The sequence below is a fragment of the Hypanus sabinus genome, chromosome 21 (genome assembly GCF_030144855.1).
Source record: "Hypanus sabinus isolate sHypSab1 chromosome 21, sHypSab1.hap1, whole genome shotgun sequence".
NCBI lineage: Eukaryota > Metazoa > Chordata > Chondrichthyes > Myliobatiformes > Dasyatidae > Hypanus > Hypanus sabinus.
The window spans coordinates 21729276-21751092 of record NC_082726.1 but is presented as its reverse complement, the minus strand read 5'-3'; positions in this window follow the sequence as shown (position 1 = coordinate 21751092).

Here is a 21817-nt window from a genome sequence, read left to right as displayed (position 1 = left end):
ATCTATGCAGCTGTGTTAATAATTGTGCTTGGGGTGCGTGTTAAGGAGGTGCAGATCGTGGAATGTGGAGCAAAATTCACACAAAGAACCAAAAACAAGCTACACACACAAAATGCTGGTGGAACACAGCAGGCCAGGCAGCATCTATAGGGAGAAGCACTGTCGACGTTTCGGGCTGAGACCCTTCTTCGGGACTAACTGAAAGGAGAGATACTAAGAGATTTGAAAGTAGTGGGGGGAGGGGGAAATGAGAAATGATAGGAGAAGACCGGAGGGGTTGGGATGAAGCGAAGAGCTGGAAAGGTGATTGGCAAAAGTGATACAGAGCTGGAGAAGGGAAAGGATCATGGGACGGGAGGCCTTGGGAGAAAGAAAAGCAGAGGGGGGAGCACCAGAGGGAGATGGAGAAAAGGCAGAGTGATGGGCAAAGAGAGAGAGAAAAAAACAAACAACTAAATATTGTCAGGGATGGGGTAAGAAGGGAGGGAGGGGGATTAACGGAAGTTAGAGAAGTCAATGTTCATGCCATCAGGTTGGAGGCTACCTAGTCTTGACAGTAGAGGAGGCCACACTCAGGTTATAACAATAGACAATAGACAGTAGGTGCAGGAGAAGGCCATTTGGCCCTTCTAGCCAGCACCACCATTCACTGTGATCATGGCTGATCATACACAATCAGTACCCTGTTCCTGCCCTCTCCCCATATCCCTTGACCCCGCTATCTATAAGAGCTCTATCTAACTCTCTCTTGAATGCATCCAGAGACTTGGCCTCCACTGCCTTCTGGGCCAGAGCATTCCACACATCCACCACTCTCTGGGTGAAAAAGTATTTCCGCATCTCTGTTCTAAATGGCCTACACCTTATTCTTAAACTGTGGCCTCCAGTTCTGGACTCACCCATCAGCGGGAACATGCTTCCTGCCTCCAGCGTGTCCAATCCCTTAATAATCTTATATGTTTCAATCAGATCCCCTCTCATCCTTCTAAATTCCAGTGTATACAAGCCCAGTTCCTCCAATCTTTCAACATATGACAGTTCCGCCATTCCGGGAATTAACCTTGTGAACCTACACTGCACTCCCTCAATAGCAAGAATATCCTTCCTCAAATTTGGAGACCAAAACTGCACACAATACTCCAGGTGTGGTCTCACCAGGGCTCTGTACAGCTGCAGAAGGACCTCTTTACTCCTATACTCAATTCCTCTTGTTATTAAGGCCAGCATGCCATTAGTTTTCTTCACTGCCTGCTGTACCTGCATGCTTGCTTTCATTGACTGATGTACAAGAACACCTAGATCTCGTTGTACTTCCCCTTTTCCCAACTTGACTCCATTTAGATAGTAATCTGCCTTCCTGTTCTTGCCACCAAAGTGGATAACCTCACATTTTTTATCAGTTTTTAATACATTTTCTACATCGCTACAGATAAAAAAAACCCAGATCAAAATGAAGAACATTGATACAGTGCAAAAATAAAAATACAATAAAATATGGTACAAAAAAAGATAATTGAGCAAGCACCCAAATTGAAGACATGTAAAATTAGTATCCTCCCCAAGACCCGCAACAAAAAAAAAGAACTCCAGACCAACCACAACACAATATAGAGAGTATAAATCAGGACATTCAAACCCCCAAAACTGTAAATACACTTGAAAACAGAAGATATTAATGCCTACTACCAAAAAAAAGGAGCTGAAAGCAAGGAACCAGGAAAAAAACCTTAGTTAGGAGGAAGGTTATGAAAGTACTCAATAAAAGGTCCCAAGACTTTATGGAACTTTATATCCGAATTAAGAACTGAATAATGAATTTTTTCAAGGTCTAAGCAGGACATAATATCGTTAAGCCATTGAGCATGCGTGGGCGGGGCAACATCTCTCCATCTAAGGAGGATTAAACGACTAGCCAGGAGAGAAGCAAAAGATAATATTCGACACTGAGTCGAACTCAGACGTAAATCTGTCTCACCCCAGAAACCGAACAAAGCAATTAAAGGGTTAGGTTCTAGGTGGTGATTCAGAATATACGATAACGTTATGAAGACATCTTTCCAAAATTTCTCCAAGCTAGGACAAAACCAGTGCATAGGAATGAGAGAGGCCACGCCCCTCTTGCATTTATCACAAAGCGGACTAACGTTAGGGTAAAATCGAGATAATTTAGATTTAGACATATGGGCTCTATGAACAATCTTAAACTGTAAAAGGCAATGGCAAGCACAAAGAGAGGTTGAATTAACCTATTTGAGAATCGAGTCCCAAGTCTCATCAGATAAAGAGGTATTTAAATCATGCTCCCATGCCATTTTAATTTTATCCACAGGGGCACGTCGTAAGGCTGCTAATTTATCACAAATAAATGATATCAAAACTTTACCTCGTGGATTAATAGAAAGCAATAAATCCATTACATTTTTCTCAGGCATTTCAGGGAAGTTAGGAATTAAAGGATTAATAAAGTGTCTAATTTGGAGATATCTAAAAAAATGAGCATTGGGCAGATTGAATTTAGCAGAGAGCAGTTGAAAAGATGTGAAGTGATTATCAATAAAAAGATCTTCAAAATGTCTAATGCCCTTCCTATATCAATCATGGAATGCTGAATCATACGTAGTAGGTTAAAAAAAAGGTGATTATGTAAGATAGGGCTAGAAAAGGAAAAACCATGGAAACCATAAAATTTCCTAAACTGAGCCCATCTACGCAAAGTGTGTCTAACAAGAGGATTAACAATTAATCTGGACAAACTACTAGGGAGTACAGAGCCAAGAAGTGCAGAGATAGATAAATCTTTAGTGGAGCTCAACTCCATTGCCACCCAATTAGGGCACTCGGGTTGGCCATGGAAAAAAGACCAAAAGGTAGCACAACGTATATTGGCTGCTCAATAATATAAACGAAAGTTAGGTAAAGCCATGCCACCCTCTTTTTTAGATTTTGGGAGGATAATCTCACATTTATCCACATTAAACTGCATCTGCCATACATTTGCCCACTCACCCAACCTGTCCAAGTTACCCTGCATTCTCATAACATCCTCCTGACATTTCACACTGCCACCCAGCTTTGTGTCATCGGCAAATTTGCTAATGTTACTTTTAATCCCTTCATCTAAATCATTAATGTATATTGAAAAACAGCTGCGGTCCCAGCACCGAATCTTGCGGTATCCCACTGGTCACAGCCTGCCATTCCGAAAGGGACCTGTTAATCGCTACTCTTTGTTTCCTGTCAGCCAGCCAATTTTCAGTCCATGTCAGTACTCTGCCCCCAATACCATGTGCCTTAATTTTGCCCACTAATCTCCTATGTGGGACTTTATCAAAAGCTTTCTGGAAGTCCAGGTACACTACATCCACTGGCTCTCCCTTGTCCATTTTCATAGTTACATCCTCAAAAAACTCCGGAAGATTAGTCAAGCATGCTTTTCCCTTCATAAATCCATGCTGACTCGGACTGATCCTTCTACTGCTATCCAAATGTGTCGTAATTTCCTCTTTTATAATTGACTCCAGCATCTTTCCCACGACTGACGTCAGGCTAACCGGTCTATAATTCCCTGTTTTCTCTCTCCCTCCTTTCTTGAAAAATGGGACAACATTAGCCACCCTCCAATCAGCAGGAACTGTTCCTGAATCTACAGAACATTGGAAAATAACTACCAATGCGTCCACGATTTCTAGAGCCACCTCTTTAAGTACCCTGGGGTGCAGACCATCAGGTCCCGGGGACTTATCAGCCTTCAGACTCAACAGTCTATCCAACACCATTTCTTGCCTAATATAAATTTCCTTCAGTTCATCCTTTACCCTAGTTCCTTTGACCACTATTACATCTGGGAGATTGTTTCTGTCTTCCCTATTGAAGACAGATCCAAAGTACCTGTTCAACTCATCTGCCATTTCCTTGTTCCCCATAATAAATTCACCCGTTTCTGTCTTCAATGGCTCAATTTTGGTCTTAACTACTTGTTTGCTATTCACTTACCTAAAGAAGCTTTTACTATCCGCCTTTATATTCTTGGCTAGTTTATCTTCGTACCTCATTTTTTCTTGGCGTATTGCCTTTTTTGTTATCTTCTGTTGCTCTTTAAAAGCTTCCCAGTTCTCCGGTTTCCCGCTCATCTTTGCTATGTTATACTTCTTCTCTTTTATTTTTATACTGCCCTTTACTTCCCTTGTCAGCCACGGTCACCCCTTACTCCCCTTAGGATCTTTCTTCCTCTTTGGAATGAACCGATCCTGCACCTTCTGCATTATTCCCAGAAATACCTGCTATTGTTGTTCCACTGTCTTCCCTGCTAGGGTATTGTTCCATTGAACTTTGGCCATGATGCACCATCAATAACTCACACTGAGACATAAGGCGAGATATCGCCTTTTATTGACTGGAAGAAGGAACCAGGAGTGAGTGTCTATCATACAATGTCCTGGAGACTGAGGCCGAGCGTCAGGCCTCAGATCTCCTTTAAACAGGGGCCTGTGGGAGGAGCCACAGGAGCAGTCAGCAGGGGGCGTGTCCCGACAGGCACATAGAGTTCACCACAGGCCAGCTCGTCCCTCGTAGCTCCATAGTTCCCTTTGTTCAACTGTAATACTGACACATCCGATTTTCCCTTCTCCTTCTCAAATTGTAGGTTAAAACATATCATATTATTGGAGGAACAACACCTTATATACTGGCTGGGTAGCCTCCAACCTGAAGGCATGAACATTGACTGCTCTAACTTCCGTTAATGCCCCTCCTCCACTTCTTATCCCATCCCTGACAATATTTAGTTGTTTGTTTTTTTCTCTCTCTCTTTGCCCATCACTCTGCCTGTTCTTCATCTCCCTCCAGTGCTCCCCCCTCCGCCTTTCTTTCTCCTGAGGCCTCCCGTCCCATGATCCTTTCCCTTCTCCAGCTCTGTATCACTTTCGCCAATCACCTTTCCAGCTCTTAGCTTCATCCCACTCCCTCCGGTCTTCTCCTATCATTTCTCATTTCCCCCTCCCCCCACTACTTTCAAATCTCTTAGTATCTCTCCTTTCAGTTAGTCCTGACGAAGGGTCTCGGCCTGAAACGTCGACAGCGCTTCTCCTTATAGATGCTGCCTGGCCTGCTGTGTTCCACCAGCATTTTGTATGTGTTGTTTGAATTTCTAGCATCTGCAGATTTCCTCATGTTTGCACCAAAAACAAGCTGCCAGTTTGTGATTTGCAGGTGTGTTTGTTGTGTCTGTCACTTAATTATGTGTTTGTGGTGTATGTTAATGAGATGTCTGTGTATCTGTACGTGTGAATTTAGTCTGTGTATTTGTGTACAGTATTGTTCAAGTCTTAGGCACAAATATGTAGCTCGAATGCCTAAGACTTTTGCACAGTACTGTTCCTGTCAATGTGGAGTGGAGGGCGAGTTTGTAAGTCTGGCGGGAGTAAAGGAGGTAGGGAACAATGAGGGTGGAGCACCAGTGGAGGGGTGTGGGACAGATGGCAGAGAAAGCGTGCCAGGGATGGAGGAGGGGTGGGGCAGGTGCAGACACACCCAGCCCTGAGACACCACACAAGGACATTTGATTCCGAACAATTGGTTAAATTATCATTAGAAAATGTGTCTCTGTTTCTTCCCACTCCTCCCTCTCCCTTCCCCTTCCCACTCTCAGTCCATAATAGAGAGAATATCAGAATCAGGTTTATCATCAGTCACATATGTCATGATTTTTTTTTGCGGCAGCAGTACAGTGCAATGCATAAAATTACTGCAGGACAGTGCAAAAGTCTTAGGCATCCTAGATACATATATGTGCTTAAGACTTTTGCAGAGTACTGTGTGTGGGTTTACATTTTCATATAGGGATGTGTGTCTGTGTGTGTGTGTGTTCATGTATCCTGTTGTCCATGAAGTGCATGAAGATTTTATTTTGCTTTGTGAGTAAAGAAAAGTACAGTCTGCTGCGGGAATGAAAGGGTTAAGTTTCTGATATCAGAAGCAGAAAAATCAGCTATCGGTTCAATCCAAATTTCGAGACACAACAGTCTTCCATAACATGATGTTTACTTACACTGCATCTCAATCATTTGCTTACCGACAGTGGAAGTGTTACATTGAATTGACACTCACCATCATCAAATTTCACCACGGACTGTTTGGAAAACATTTCAAGCCATGTTGGAATCGTCACTGCCAGAACAGGACATGAAGTCCAGCCGCACTCCCCCAGCTTTATCTCAGCCGCAGGCTCATGCCACCAGAGAACTCTGTTCTCCCTATCTGCTTATTTATTTACTAGAATGTCCTGCCAGACCAGCCTGTTGCTGTCTTTTCTCTTGAGCTCTTACTTAAAAATGGCTTAGTCAGATGCTCATGAACTCCAGAGCATGTCCAGATGCTGGACATCCTGAGTAACACATTAAATTTTGGAGCAACTCTTCAGGTCAGGCAGCATCCATGGAGAGGAATGAACAGACAACATTTTCAGCTGAGAACCTTCATCAGGAATCAGTGCCACTATGGGACTCACTCGATGTCATCATCCTATGTAGTCTGCCACTCTCCATTACAACCCTTCTCAAGGTTCTTCTGGAAATATTTCTGTCTTTTTCCAGTGTAGAGTATTTTTTTCTTTCCAAAGGCTGATGCTGAAAAGCTATCACTCTTAAACATATCAGTCTTTGTGAATTATTTCCTAGTGTTGGTGGCATGGTGTGACAATTGGATCTGGGTTTGATTTGACCTTGAATGCTGTCAGTGCTGAGTTTGCAGGGTTTTTCAGGTACTCCAATTTCTTCTCACAGATGTGATGGTAGATTTCCATAAAATACCCCTTAACATAAATAAATTAAAAGGAACCAAAGAGAAGTCTATGGGTGTGTGAGAAAGAATTCAATGTAGCTGAAGAGGGAAGTGTTGGGCCAATTTAATTTGCTTTGATTGCTGTCTCGTTCAACTGTATCCATGTATGGTTTGAATGATAATTAAACTTGATTTGATTTGATTTCACTTTGTAAGAAATGAGTAATCTACAAGTTAGTCAGTACATTGGATATTAGACACAATGCACTCAGTGCTCAAGGCTAGTGTTCAGTCCTGACCTTGGGTACTGTCCGTGTGGAGTCTGCAGGTTCTCCTTGTGACAGTGTGGATTTCCTCTGAGTTCCCGAAGACTTGTGTAGTAGGCTATCTGGCCTGTGTAGAGTGCCCCAGTGTGCGGGTGAGTGATAAACTCTGGGAGGAGTGGATGAGAATGAGGGGAGAATAAAATCAGTGTAAATTCTACACTTGTCCTGCACAGAGTCTGTGCTGATCTGATAGGTCCACATGCACTCAGTGGGCTGAAGCCCCCACTTCCGTGTGGTAGCTCTTTTTGACTCTATGATACATAACGTACAGCTTAATCCCACCTGTAGGTCACACTTCAAATGCATACTCTTATACACATCAGACTCTATGCAGCAGCTTTCGGATATTCAGCACACCCTTCAGACAGTGTGATCCCGACTGTTAATTCAGAGTAATTTATTTATCACATGAACATTGATTCTATTATGGCTATTATTCTAATATGTATTTATTGAATATGCATGCAAGGAAATGAATCTCAGGGTTGTATATGGCAACATATATGTACTTTGATAATAAAATTACTTTGAACTATGAACATTCTTAGTTCCGAACTGAAGAGCCTATGAACAAGCATATTGTACTGGATGCAGTTTACAAACCTGTGTTTCAGTGGGATCAGAGCCGAGGGGTGAGTCGCGGGGGCTAACGCTCACAATGACCGACAACCAGGGATACGGGCCAGGGGAGATCACGCAGCTACTTGACCGGCCAGGACCCAATGGAGATGAGCGGACAGCACGACAGCCAACCAATCAGAATAAAGAGTCAGACCAATACAAACGCAAGCACTGGGCAGTAACAACACTCTGATAATGTCACCTTGACTGGGGACAAAGGTTTGTGACCTAACCTGCAGACTTGGCAGTGTTACGATCCCCGTAACTGGGTCACTTACCAGCAAAGATAGAGAGGCCCGTTGAAGTCTGATGGTACTATTTTTAAAAGTCTTTATTTATAAAGGGGCACAAAAATAAGATTAATACAGACATTCAAATAAAATATGTCATCAATACTCAATCTAAAAACGCAGGTATAATAATAATCATCAATTAAGCAAATTGCTCTATCGTTTGTCTAGGGGATATTGTATTGTCCGATGGAAAGATAAAAGTCACTGTCCTTTCAAGCTGCAGCTTTTGGGTTTAAGAGAGACGGTTTTAAACTTGCCCGGGACTTTTATGAGGCCAATCCGTTGCGTCGGGGGAGTTGGTTCCCCTTTGTTAGTTCCAGGTTGATTTCCGTAGTACCAGCCACCAGCCCCCAGGCAAGGGAACTGAACGCACGTGGCTTCCTTCAAATGGCTTCCCGCTATTACGGGATCGCTAGCATTTCTTCTGGTGCGTCTCAAAGGGGTTGTTCCCCCAGACCCTCTTTTATACTTCCTCACAGGGTCTCAGATGTCAATCAGGTTGGGATGATGCAAACCCTCTCTCAACCAGCCCACATTGCCCAAGGGCTTGCATGTAGCATAGTCCCCAATCCACAAACATGGTCTCCAGGAGACAATGGCCAGGTCTCTCTCATTTCCTGGGTCCTCTGAGCCAACCCAATAATGCTCTTGCGATTCTCACAAAGGAGGGTGCTCCCCTGCCAACAAGCAGCCAACTCGAGTTACCAATCTCCTCTCTCATTTCATAGCTTCCTAATCGTCTGATAATAACATAATATATAAATATCGCCTAATATAGGAGTGAGGTATTACAAAAATAAACTATTAAAATAATATATTACTATGCCCTAATATGGTAACTGAGCGTTCAGAATCCCTTTTCTCACTGGATCCATCCTTCCTCTTTACAAATACACACACACACAAATAACAACTTGCACACACAATTTACACATTAAAGACAGGAAAACTAATTATTTATGTTGCACCTCCTTCACATCTTGTCGAAAACACCGTGCTCCTGCAATGAGATGCCGTACAAGAATAATTCCGGATTGTTTGCACTCTGTTTCATATCTCTGTTTGTTCATGTTCTTGGGATAATTGATCTAATTTTAAATAAAGTATTTCTACTTGCGTATATTATCTCTCTGCCACATTTCATTCCCATTGCAATAAAACTGTGATGTGAGCAGTAAGGGTTCTGAATGATGTTTTTAACCTTTGCTCTGTCTGTCTCTAACCAATAAAACTGCTATGTTCTGAAATATGTAAAAGAACAATAAAAACCCCATTGACAAGGACCACACACATACACATACACAGAGTGATGTGCTCTCACATAAACTTAAAGTTCATGGACACATAGGTACACAGTGACACACAAACACACAGTGAGTGACACATACACTCAGTGGCCACTTTATTAGGTACAGCTACCTGTACACCTGCTCGTTAATGCAAATATCAAATCAGTCAATTATGTGGTAGCAGATGCTGGGAAATCCAAAGCAACACACACAAAATGCTGGAGGAGCTCATTGGGTCAGGCAGCATCAATAGGAACAGATAAACAATCAATGGTTTGGGCTAAGACCTTTCTTCAGGACAGGGAAGATGCCAGAATACTAGGGGGGAGAGGAACAGGAGAACTAGCTAGAAGATGAAAGATGAGGGCAGATGGGTGGGATAGATGAAGGGCGGGAGAAGAAGGAATCTGACAGGAGGTGAGAGTGGACCATGGAATAAAAGGAGGAAGAGGGGCAGTAGGTGGAGGTGATAGACAGGTGAGGAGAAGATGTAAAAGGCCAGAGTGGGAAATAGAAGAAGAGGGAAGGGTGAGGGGGGGGGGGAAATTACAGGAAGAAGATTGATGTTCATGCCATCAGGTTGGAGGCTACCGAGAAGGAATATGAGGTGTTGCTCCTCCACCCTGAGAGTGGGCTCACTGTGGAAAACAAGAAGACCATGGACTACCAAGTCAGAATGGGAATGGGAATAGGAATTGTTTGGTCACTGGGAAGTTCCACTTTTGGCAGATGGAGCAGAGGTGCTTGACAAAGCAGTCCCCCATTTACGTCGCATCTCACCAATGTGGAGGAGGCCGCATCAGGGGATAGACAACCTCAACAAGCTGGCAGGTGCAGTGTTGTCTCACCTGGAAGGACTCTTTGGGACCCTGAATGGAGTTAATAGAGGAGGTGAGTGAGCAGGTCTGGCATTTCTGTCACTTGTAGGGATATGTGCCTGGAAGGAAATTGGTGGGGAGGGTTGAATAGACAAGGTTGACATAAAGGGAATGATCCCTGCAGAAAATGGAGAGTTGGTGAGGTACGGGGGAGGTAAAGATGCAATTAGGGGTAGGATCCCATTAAAGTTAGCAGAAGATGGCTGACGGACTGCACAAGAAAGCGAGGTATGACTTACAGACAGCTATCTCAAGAGCAAAAGAACAATTCCAAATGAGGTTAGAGGAGGAACTGGATCATGCCAACTCTGGCAGGGTTTGCAGGCCACTACTTCCTACAAAATGAAACCTAACATCCTGAATGGCAGTGATGCTTCACTATCAGAAGAACTCAATGCCTTATATGCTCGTTTTGAAAGGGAGAATAAAGCTACAGCTGTGAGAAACTCTGCAGCACCCAGTGACCCTGCGATTTCTGACTTGGAAGCTGACATCAAATCATCTTGCAAGAGGGTGAATCTTCGCAAGGTGACAGGCCCCAGCGGGGTACCTGGTGAGGCTCTGAGAGCCTGTGCGAACCAACTGGCGGGGTGTTCAAAGACATTTTTAACTCTCATTGCTACAATTGTAATTTCCCATTTGACTCAAAAGGGCAAGAATTACACCAGTGCCGAAGAGCAGGGTGAGCTGCCTCAATGACTGTTGTCCAGTAGTTCTCACATCCACAATGATGAAGTGCTCTGAGAGGTTGGCTATGATTAGAATCAACTCCTGCCTTAGCAAGGACCTGGACCTACTGCGATTTGCCTATCGCTACAATAGGTCTGTAGCAGATGCAATCTCATTGGCTCTTCATGTGGCCTTGGATCACCTGGACAATACTAATACTTATGCCAAGCTTCTGTTTATTAACTACAGCTCAGCGTTAAATATAATCATTCCTACCGGTCTGATCAAAAAGCTCCAAAACCTGGGCCTGCATCTCCCCTGCAACTGGAAACCTCGACCTTCTCACCAGGAGACAACAGTCTGTGCAGATTGGAAATAACGTCTCTGGCTGGCTGACAATCAACACTGGCACACTTCAGGGGTGTGAGCTTAGCTCACTGCTCTACTCTCTCTACACCCATGACTAGGTGGCTAGACACAGCTCCAAAGTCATCCATAAATTTACTGATGACACAACTATTTCTGGCTGAATTGCAGATGATGATGAGAAGGCATTCAGGAGTGAGATAGAACAACCTTTTCAGTGGTGTCACTCAAAGAACTTATTGTGGACTTCGGAAAGGGTAAGAAGAGGGAACACACACTTGTCCACATCGAGGGATCTGAAGTGGAAAGAGTGAGCAATTTCAAGTTCCTCAGTTCAATATCTCTGAAGATCTATCCTGGGCCCAATGTAATTGATACAGTTACTAAGATGGCATGACAATGGCTGTATTTCAGTAAGAGTTTAAGGGGATTTGGTATGTCACCAAAGACACACAAATTTCTGGAGATGCACTGTTGAGAGCAGTCTAACTGGTTGCATCACTGTCTGATATGGCAAGGGGCATTGCACAGGATTGATACGACGACAGAAAATTGTGAACTCAGTCAGCTCCATCAAGGACACTAGACTCCCCAGCGTCCAGGACATCTCCAAGGAGCAATGCCTCAAAAAGGTAGCATCCATCATTAAGGACCCCCATCACCCAGGACATGTTCTCTTCCCATTGCTACCCTCAGGAAAGAAGTACAGGAGCTTGAAGGCCCACACTCAACAATTCATGAACAGTTTACACAATACTTTCAACAAGAGGAACTCTATCACTGTCATGGCAGCAGGAAGGTGGGCTGAGCACTGGTGTTTGGGAAATGGAGGAGATGCAGGTGAGGGCAGCATCAATGGCAGATGAGGGGGAAACCCTATTCTTTGAAGAAGGAGGACTTCTCTGATGTCCTAGACAGGAAAGCCTCATCATGAGAATAGAAGTGGATGAGACAAAGGAAATGAGAAAAGGGAATATAATTTTTACAAGAAATGGGGTGGGAAAAGGTATAGTCAAGATAGCCATGGGAATCAGTAGGCTTATAAAAACTGTTGGTAGACAGTTTGCCGAGAGAGAGAGAGAGAGAGAGAGAGAGAGAGAGAGAGAGAGAGAGAGAGAGAGAGAGAGAGAGAGAGAGAGAGAGAGAGAGAGAGAGAGAGAGAGATAAAGAAAGGAGAACTAGGTGTCAGAAATGGACCAAGTGAATTTAAGGGCAGGGTGGAAGGGTGGAAGATGAAGGCAAAGTTGATGATACTGATGAGCTCAGCATGGGTGCATGAAGGAGCACCAATACAATCATCAATGTAGCATAGGAAGAAATGGGGAATATTAACAAAGTTAGTTTTTAAAATCGACTGCTTTTTTGTCCTATCCAGAATAAATCTGGTGTAAGAAATTAGATCCCAGCAAAACGTGTAAACATACTGCAGTATTAGGTGGCTTGTTTCTGTCGCACTTTTCTGATATTTAAAAGCAAACACGTGAGAGAATTTATTTTCCGCATGAGGAAATCTAAAACCAAGGGTTTAGACTTATAGTAAGATCTGTTCAAGTAAGACAAATAGGAAGATTTTCTTACCTTAGAGAGTTTCTTTGTTACTTCAAGTCCCAAGAGTTGAACTGAAGTTACTGGACAGATATACCAAGCCCTCGTTGTCTATAAGAGTGAGGTGCATCGAGTTCCAGGGAATAACAATCTATGAAGATACCACCAAGTTTCTTCCCTTTAATCCTAACCTAAGTTTAGTAAACATAAACATGCCCCATAATGTTTTAAAAGCATTAACATGAATTATAAATGTAATGAAAAGTTTTGAAACATAAAACAAAATAATATTAACTAACAAACTATTTACATATTCCAGATTTATTTATTACATGGACATTGGAATGTATAGTGAAATGCATCATTTGCGTCAACCCAACATACCCAACGATGCGTTGAAGCGACTCAGTCAATATTCATTAAATACATTGATACCGCTAAGCAGTGATAGGTTTTGAAATCACAAGCAACTATGTAAAGGAGGACTATCCTTTGTTGGGACGGAACACAACGGGGAGCCACTTCACGCAAGTGGCCTGGAAACTGGTCGTAAAGATAAAGGATTCCGCAGATGCTGGAAATCCAGAGTAACACATAGAAAACATTGGAGGAACTGACGGACCTGCTGAAAACTAGTCACCTTATTTAGAGTCATAGGATCATAGAACACTACAGCACAGAAACAGGCCCTTCAGCCCATCTTGTCCATGGTAAACAATTAATCTGCCTAGTCCCACCAACCTGCGCCCAGTCCATAGCCCTCCATGCCCCTCCCACTCATGTACCTATCCAGATCTTCTTAAATGTCAAAATCGAACCTGCACCCACCACTTGCAGTGACAGCTCATTTCACACTCTCACCACCCTCTGAGTGAAGAAGTTTCCCCTCATGGTCCTCCTAAATATTTCACCTTCCAACCTTAACCCATGACCTCTAGTTGTAGTCTCAACCAGCCTCAGCGGAAAAAGCCTGCTTGCATTGACCCAAGCTATAGCCCTCATAAATTATATACTTCTATCAACTCTCCCTTCAATCTTCTACGTTCTACAGAACAAAGTCCTAAGCTATTCAACCTTTCCCAATAACTCTAATCCTGTAGGTAGTGGACCCAAACTGCAGACAACACCCCAGATTAGACCTCACCAATGTCTTATACAATTTCAACATAACATCCATCTCCTGTACTCAATACATTGATTTATGAAGACCAATGTGCCTAAAGCTTTCTTTACGACCACATCTAGATGTTACACCACTTGCAAGGAATTATGGATCTGTATTCCCAGATCCCCATGTTCTACCAAACTCCTCAGCACCCTATCACTCTCCGTGTTAGACCTACAAAAATCCTCCCAAAGTGCAACACCTCATACTTGTTTACATTAAATTCCAACTGCCATTTTTAGCCCATTTCATCAGCAAGTCCAGATCCCACTCCAAGCTTTGGTAGTCTTCCTTGCTGTCAAATACACTCCCAACCTTGGTGTCATCTTCAAATTTGCTGATCCAGCTAACCACATTATCATCTAGATTGTTGATATAGATGACAATCGTCAATGGACTAGCACTGATCCCTGCAGCATTCCGTTAGTCGCAGGCCTCTGATCAGAGAGTGACCACCTACTACCACTCTCTGGCTTCTCCCACAAAGTCAATGTCTAATCCAGTTTACAACTTCATCTTGAATGCTCAGTGACTGAACTTTCTTAACAATTTCCCATGCTGGACCTTATCAAAGGCCATACTGAAGTCCACGTAGATAACATTTACTGCCTTGCCATCATCAACTCTATGGTTGGTTAGACATGAACTACCATGCACAAAGCCATGCTGACTTCCTGATCAGTCCCTCTTTATCCAAGTACTTATATATCTGGTCCCTTAGAATACTTTCTTATAGATTCCCTTTTCTATAGACTCACCAGCCTATAATTACTTGTCTTATTCTTAAAGGCTTTCTTAAACAATGGAACCACATTAGCTATCCTCCAATCCTCCAGCACCTTACTCACACACAGCTAAGGATGTTATAAGTATCCCTGCTGGGCCCCTGCAATTTCTGCACTTGCCTCCCACAGGGTCGAAGGGAACACCTTGTCAGGCCCTGGTGATTTATCCTCTCCAATCTGCCTCAAGACAGCAAACACCTCCTCCCCTATAATCCGAACAGGGTTCATGAACTTGCTGTTGCTTTGCCTCACTTCCATAGACTCCCAAGTACATAGAGTTGTAAAATCCATCTAAGACCGCCCCCATCTCTTTCAGCTCCACGTATAGGTTACCAATCTGATAGTCCAGGGGACCGATTTTCTCCCTTGCTATCCTTTTACTCTTAATGTATCTTAAGATTCTGCTTCACCATGTCTGTTTGAGCATGTCTTCTTTTAGCCCTCCTGATTTTCTTCTTAAGTGCTCTCTTGCATTTCTTATGCTCCTCAGGTATTTCATTTGTTCCTGTCTGCCTAACCATCTCCTTTTTCTTAACCAGAGCCTCAATATCTCTCAAAAACCAAGGTTCCAAAACATGTTATCCTTGAATTTTATTCTAACAGGAACATGCCATATATTCTCTGCACTCTCAACATTTCTCTTTTGAAGGCCTCACACTTATCAAGTACACCTTTGCCAGACAACAACCTGTCCCAGTCCACGCTTGCCAGATCTCTTCTTCAAACACCAAAATTGGCCTTTCTTCAATTTAGAATCTCCTTAGAAGACCAAATCTATCCTCTTCCATAATTATCTTGAAACTAATGACATTATGATCAATAGATGCCCCTACACAAACTTCTGTCACTTGCCCTGGCTCATTCCCTAGTAGGAGTTCTAGTATGGCACTCTCTCTAGTTGGGGCTTTCTTCTATGTATGATTAAGGAATCTTTCCTGAACACATTTGACAAACTCTTTCCCATCCAACTCTTTTACTGTATGGGAGTCCCAGTCAATATTTGGAAAATTAAAATCACCTACCGTCACATCCTTGTGTTTCTTGGAACAGTCTGTGATATCTCTACAAATTTGCTCCTCTAAGTCCTGCTATCAGTTGGGTTGTCTATAATATCATGCCTTTAATGTGATCATACCTTCCTTATTCCTCAGTTCTACTCATATAGTCTCACTAGATGAGCTCTCCAGTTTGTCTTGACTAAACACTGTTGTGACATTTTCACTTACTAGTAATGCCACCCCTCCCCATTTAATCCCTCCCACTTTGGCATGTCCAAAACAATGGAACCCTGGAATATAGAGCTGCCAGCTCTGCCCCTCCTACAACCAGTTCTTACCAATGGTTAGAATGTAATAATTCAACATGCTGATCCATGCCCTAAGCTCATCTGTCTTTCTTATAATAGTCTTTGCATTGAAATATAAAGAGCTCAAAATATTAGCCCCACCAGATTCAATCTTTTGGCTCCTGACTTTGTATGTAGGTTGGACAATATCTTACCAGACAACCACTCCAAAATTTGTCCTGACACTCTCGTTCCCATCCCCCTGTAACTCGAGTTTAAACTCCCCTCTCGCAGTGTAGCACAAGCAAACCTTTCCAGTACAGATGCAAACTGTCCCTTCTGTACAGGTCCCACCTTCCCTGGAAGAGAATCCAATGACACAAAAATCTGATGCCCTCTCTCCTGCACCATTTCCTTTGCCACCTGTTAAACTGTTTGATCTTCCTATTTCTGGCCTCACTAGCATGTGGTTCAGGTAACATTCCTAAGATCACAACCCTGGAAGTCCTGTCCTCTAACTTAATACCTAACTTCTTGAACTCACTTTGTCACCCCTCCTATCCATGTCAGTGGTACCATTGTGGACCATAACCATCATTTAAGCAATGATTGTTTCTTCAAAGTGTACATGTATACAGATATGTTTGTCTGAAAACAAAATACTTGTGATGGAGCCCAGGACTGAGCTCATGAAATATACAGATTAGTCAAAGCAAATCAATGGATATTGAAGATGGAGTGCAGGTTTTTGGACTACAGGAGAATCTTCTACAGGAGTGTCGAAGGAGTTTAAAGGAGATGTATGAGGCCTTATTTTATGCAGAGAGCAGTAGTTGGCTGGAATGCTCTCTACCAGAGGTGGAGGCAGATGTGATAGTTAATTCACAAGGCTTTTAGAAAGACTCAGCAATATGCAGAGGATGAGTGATATAGACCATGCACAGGCAGAAGGAATTAAGTTCAATTTGACACCATGCTCTCAGGGACATGGTGGACCAAATGTCCTGTTACTCTGCTTTACTTTTTCGTATTCTATCCCTCGAACAGATTTTAAAGGCATGTAGGAATGTGAAACTAAAATGAAAATTGCTAGAAACAATCAGCAGGTCAGGCAGCAGCTGTGGGGAGAGGAACAGCTTACTCTGATGAGGTATTGTCGGTGAGAAAAATGAACTCTGCTTCTCTTCAAGGTACCATTCTGACAGAATCCAGATGGTTCATTTTAACATTGATGTCCAATCTCTCTACTTCTCCAGTCCACATCAAGATTAAGGGACCTCCATCTCTTCCACAGAGGCCCAGACAACACCATTCCACAACTGTATAACACCAGCGTACAATACTGGTGGGAAGGGTCTGTCACTGTATAACACCAGTGTACTGCACTGGTGGGGACAGGTCTGTATAACACCAGTGTACTGCACTGGTGGGGACAGGTCTGTATAACACCAGTGTACTGTACTGATGGGACAGGTCTGTCACTGTATAACACCAGTGTACTGCACTGGTGGGATGGGTCTGTCACTGTATAACATCAGTGTACTGTACTGGTGGGACAGGTCTGTCACTGTATAACACCCGTGTACTGTACTGGTGGGATGGGTCTGTCACTGTCTAACACCAGTGTACTGCACTGGTGGGACGGGTCTGTCACTGTATAACACCAGTGTACTGCACTGGTGGGGACAGGTCTGTCACTGTATAACACCAGTGTACTGTACTGGTGGGACAGGTCTGTCACTGTATAACACCAGTGTACTGCACTGGTGGGACGGGTCTGTCACTGTATAACATCAGTGTACTGTACTGGTGGGACGGGTCTGTCACTGTATAACACCAGTGTACTGTACTGGTGGGGACAGGTCTGTCACTGTATAACACCAGTGTACTGCACTGGTGGGACAGGTCTGTCACTGTCTAACACCAGTGTACTGTACTGGTGGGACGGGTCTGTCACTGTCTAACACCAGTGTACTGCACTGGTGGGACGGGTCTGTCACTGTCTAACACCAGTGTACTGCACTGGTGGGACGGGTCTGTCACTGTATAACACCAGTGTACTGTACTGGTGGGGACAGGTCTGTCACTGTATAACACCAGTGTACTGTACTGGTGGGACAGGTCTGTCACTGTATAACACCAGTGTACTGCACTGGTGGGACGGGTCTGTCACTGTATAACATCAGTGTACTGTACTGGTGGGACGGGTCTGTCACTGTATAACACCAGTGTACTGCACTGGTGGGACAGGTCTGTCACTGTATAACACCAGTGTACTGTACTGGTGGGATGGGTCTGTCACTGTATAACACCTGTGTACTGTACTGGTGGGACAGGTCTGTCACTGTATAACACCAGTGTACTGCACTGGTGGGACAGGTCTGTCACTGTATAACACCAGTGTACTGCACTGGTGGGACGGGTCTGTCACCGTATAACACCAGTGTACTGTACTGGTGGGATGGGTCTGTCACTGTATAACACCAGTGTACTGTACTGGTGGGATGGGTCTGTCACTGTATAACACCAGTGTACTGCACTGGTGGGACGGGTCTGTCACTGTCTAACACCAGTGTACTGCACTGGTGGGATGGGTCTGTCACTGTATAACACCTGTGTACTGTACTGGTGGGACGGGTCTGTCACTGTATAACACCAGTGTACTGCACTGGTGGGACGGGTCTGTCACTGTCTAACACCAGTGTACAGCACTGGTGGGACGGGTCTGTCACTGTATAACACCAGTGTACTGTACTGGTGGGGACAGGTCTGTCACTGTATAACACCAGTGTACTGTACTGGTGGGATGGGTCTGTCACTGTATAACACCTGTATACTGTACTGGTGGGACGGGTCTGTCACTGTATAACACCAGTGTACTGCACTGGTGGGACGGGTCTGTCACTGTCTAACACCAGTGTACTGCACTGGTGGGATGGGTCTGTCACTGTATAACACCTGTGTACTGTACTGGTGGGACAGGTCTGTCACTGTATAACACCTGTGTACTGTACTGGCTTTAAATTTCTTTCAGTGTCACAGCCTTTAGAGCAGATTTAACTTCTCCTGGACTCAGTTGCAAACACAATGTCCTGAAAGATTCACAGATAAAACTGATAGGTGATATTGTGTGTTTTTTGATGGAGGAAAGAAAAACATTGTGTCCAACTTCTTCAATCAGAGGTGGGCATTATTTGCCCTTAGGGAGGAAGGAGGATGGTGTAAATGCTTAGCTGTGAATATTTTTTTTAAGTTTGCAGAATTGTCTTGGAGTTTTCTTCCAAATACCTCAGCACCAAGTTTGTGGGCTGCTGTGCTTTCAAATTAGGGTCAGGTTTCAGGAACAGTGCTGGCCAGATCCTGCTTTATATGAATTCTTTTTTGCCTTTCTTCCTTATTTGATATCATTTCATGCAGTATTCCGAGGAGACTGTTTGGCCCATTGAACCTCTGTGGCTCCTTGGATATTCTGATTGTACAGTGATATGTGAAAAAACAGGCGGCGGGGCAGGTCGGTATCAGGGTAGAATATCATTGGCATTTGTCGTGAAATTTGTAGTTTTGGGGCTGATGAGATATTTTCATTAATGAGCAGGTGTAACTAATAAAGTGGCCACTGTGTGTGTAATAAATATATATTTATATATATGTAGGTATAAAAATTAAATTACTTAAGTAGTGTAAAAGGAGCTTGAGCAGAAGAATGGGGAAAAAGTGCAGTGTCCAGATGTGCAAAGCAGAATAGAGACCTGTCCACCCAGACTTAAGGCTGTATTTGCCGCCAAAGGTGCATCTACTAAATATTGATTAGAAGGGGGTGAGTAATTATGCAAACATTTATTTTGTGTTTAGTAATTGTAATAAATTTAGACCAATTTGTAGAAAATTGTCACTGTGACATGAGTCTTTTTTCTGATGATCAGTGTCAAAAAAGCTGAATTAAATCCATTGTGATTCAATGTTGTAAAACAATAAAACATGAAAACTTCCAAGGGGGGTGAATACTTTTTACAGACTCTGTACAACTCTGAAATTTGTCTTCTCTCGATAGCCATGAAACAAAGAAAGAAAATGAAAATCATTCATGAAAGTCAAACCCAATTCTCTGCACAAAACACCGTCCCCCACACAAAAATGGAACAAGATTATCAACCACCAAAAAAAAATCCTCCCCTACACAAAACAACTAACAGAATATCAGACCCCAAACACCATCCCCTTGCACAGCAACACAGAAAAGGAACAGGTGAAGAAAACGTAGAATATAAAACCTGTAAGGCTGAAAAAGTCCATAATCCATCAATACAATAGTCAGATCCATCCTACGATATTACTGACATTCATCAGAGGGATACCACATGAGGCAGAGAGGTAGAGAGGTCTACCTGCCTGTCACACTGAGCTACAAACTGATAGGCTGCTCATCAACTCTTTCTCCGGCAGTGAAGACATTTGGCACTGAAACATTTGCATCCATTCAGTATGATCATGGCTGATCATCCAACTCAGAATCCTGCACCTGCTTTCTCTCCATACCCCCGATCCCTTTAGCCACAAGGGCCATATCTAACTTCCTCTTAAATATAGCCAATGAACCGGCCTCAACTGTTTCCTGCGGCAGAGAATTCGACAGATTCACCACTCTCTGTGTGAAGAAATTTTTCCTCATCTCGGTCCTAAAAGGCTTCCCCTTTATCCTTAAACTGTGACCCCTCGTTCTGGACTTCCCCAACATTGGAAACAATCTTCCTGCATCTAGCCTGTCCAATCCCTTTAGAATTTTATACGTTTCAATAAGATCCCCCCTCAATCTTCTAAATTCCAGTTGATGGCTTAGTGGCCAAGTTTGTGAATGATATGAAGATAGCTGGAGGGGCAGATAGCATGAGGAAGTAGAAAGACTACAGCAGTACTTAGATTAGAAGAATGGGCAAAGAAATGGCAGATGGAATACAGTGTTGAGAAGTGTATGGTCATTTACTTTGGTAGAAGAAATGAAAGAATTGATGATTTTCTAAATTGATAGAAAATGCAAAAACCCAAGGCGCAAAGAATCTTGGGAGTCCTTGTACAGTATTACCTATAGGTTAACTTGCAGGTTGAGCTGGTGGTGAAGAAGGCACATGCAGTGTTAGCATTCATTTCGAGTGAACTAGAATTTAAAAACAAGGATGTAAAGCTGAGACTTTATTAGGAACTTTACTGGGAGGCCGCACTTGGAGTATTGTGAGCAATTTTGAGTTCCTTAACTAAAAAAGGATGTGCTGATATTGGAGAGGGTTCAAAGGAGATTCACGAAAATGATTCTGGGAAATGAAAGGCTTATATGAGGAGTGTTTCATAGCTCAGGGCATGTACTGACCAGAACTTAGAAGAATGAAGGAAGACATCATTGAAACCTATTGAATGTTAAAAGGCCTAAACAGAGTAGATGTGGAGAGGATGTTTCCTATAGTGCCGGAGTCTAGAACCAGAGGACGCAGCCTCAGAATAGAAGATCATCCGTTTAGAATGGAGATGGGGAGGAATTTCTTTAGCCAGAGGGTGGTGAATCTGTAGAATTCATTGCCACAGATGGTTCTGGAAGCCAAGTGTTTGGGTATATTTAAGGCGGAGGTTGATAGGTTCTTTATAGGACCATAAGATCGTAAGAATATAATATATACGAGCACAATTAAGCCATTTGGCCCATCGACTCTGCTCCACTATTTCATCATGGCTGATCTAATTTTCCTCTCAGCCCCAATCTCCTGCCTTCTCCCATATCCCTTCATGACCTGACCAACCAAGAATGTATCAAGCTCTACCTTAAATAGGC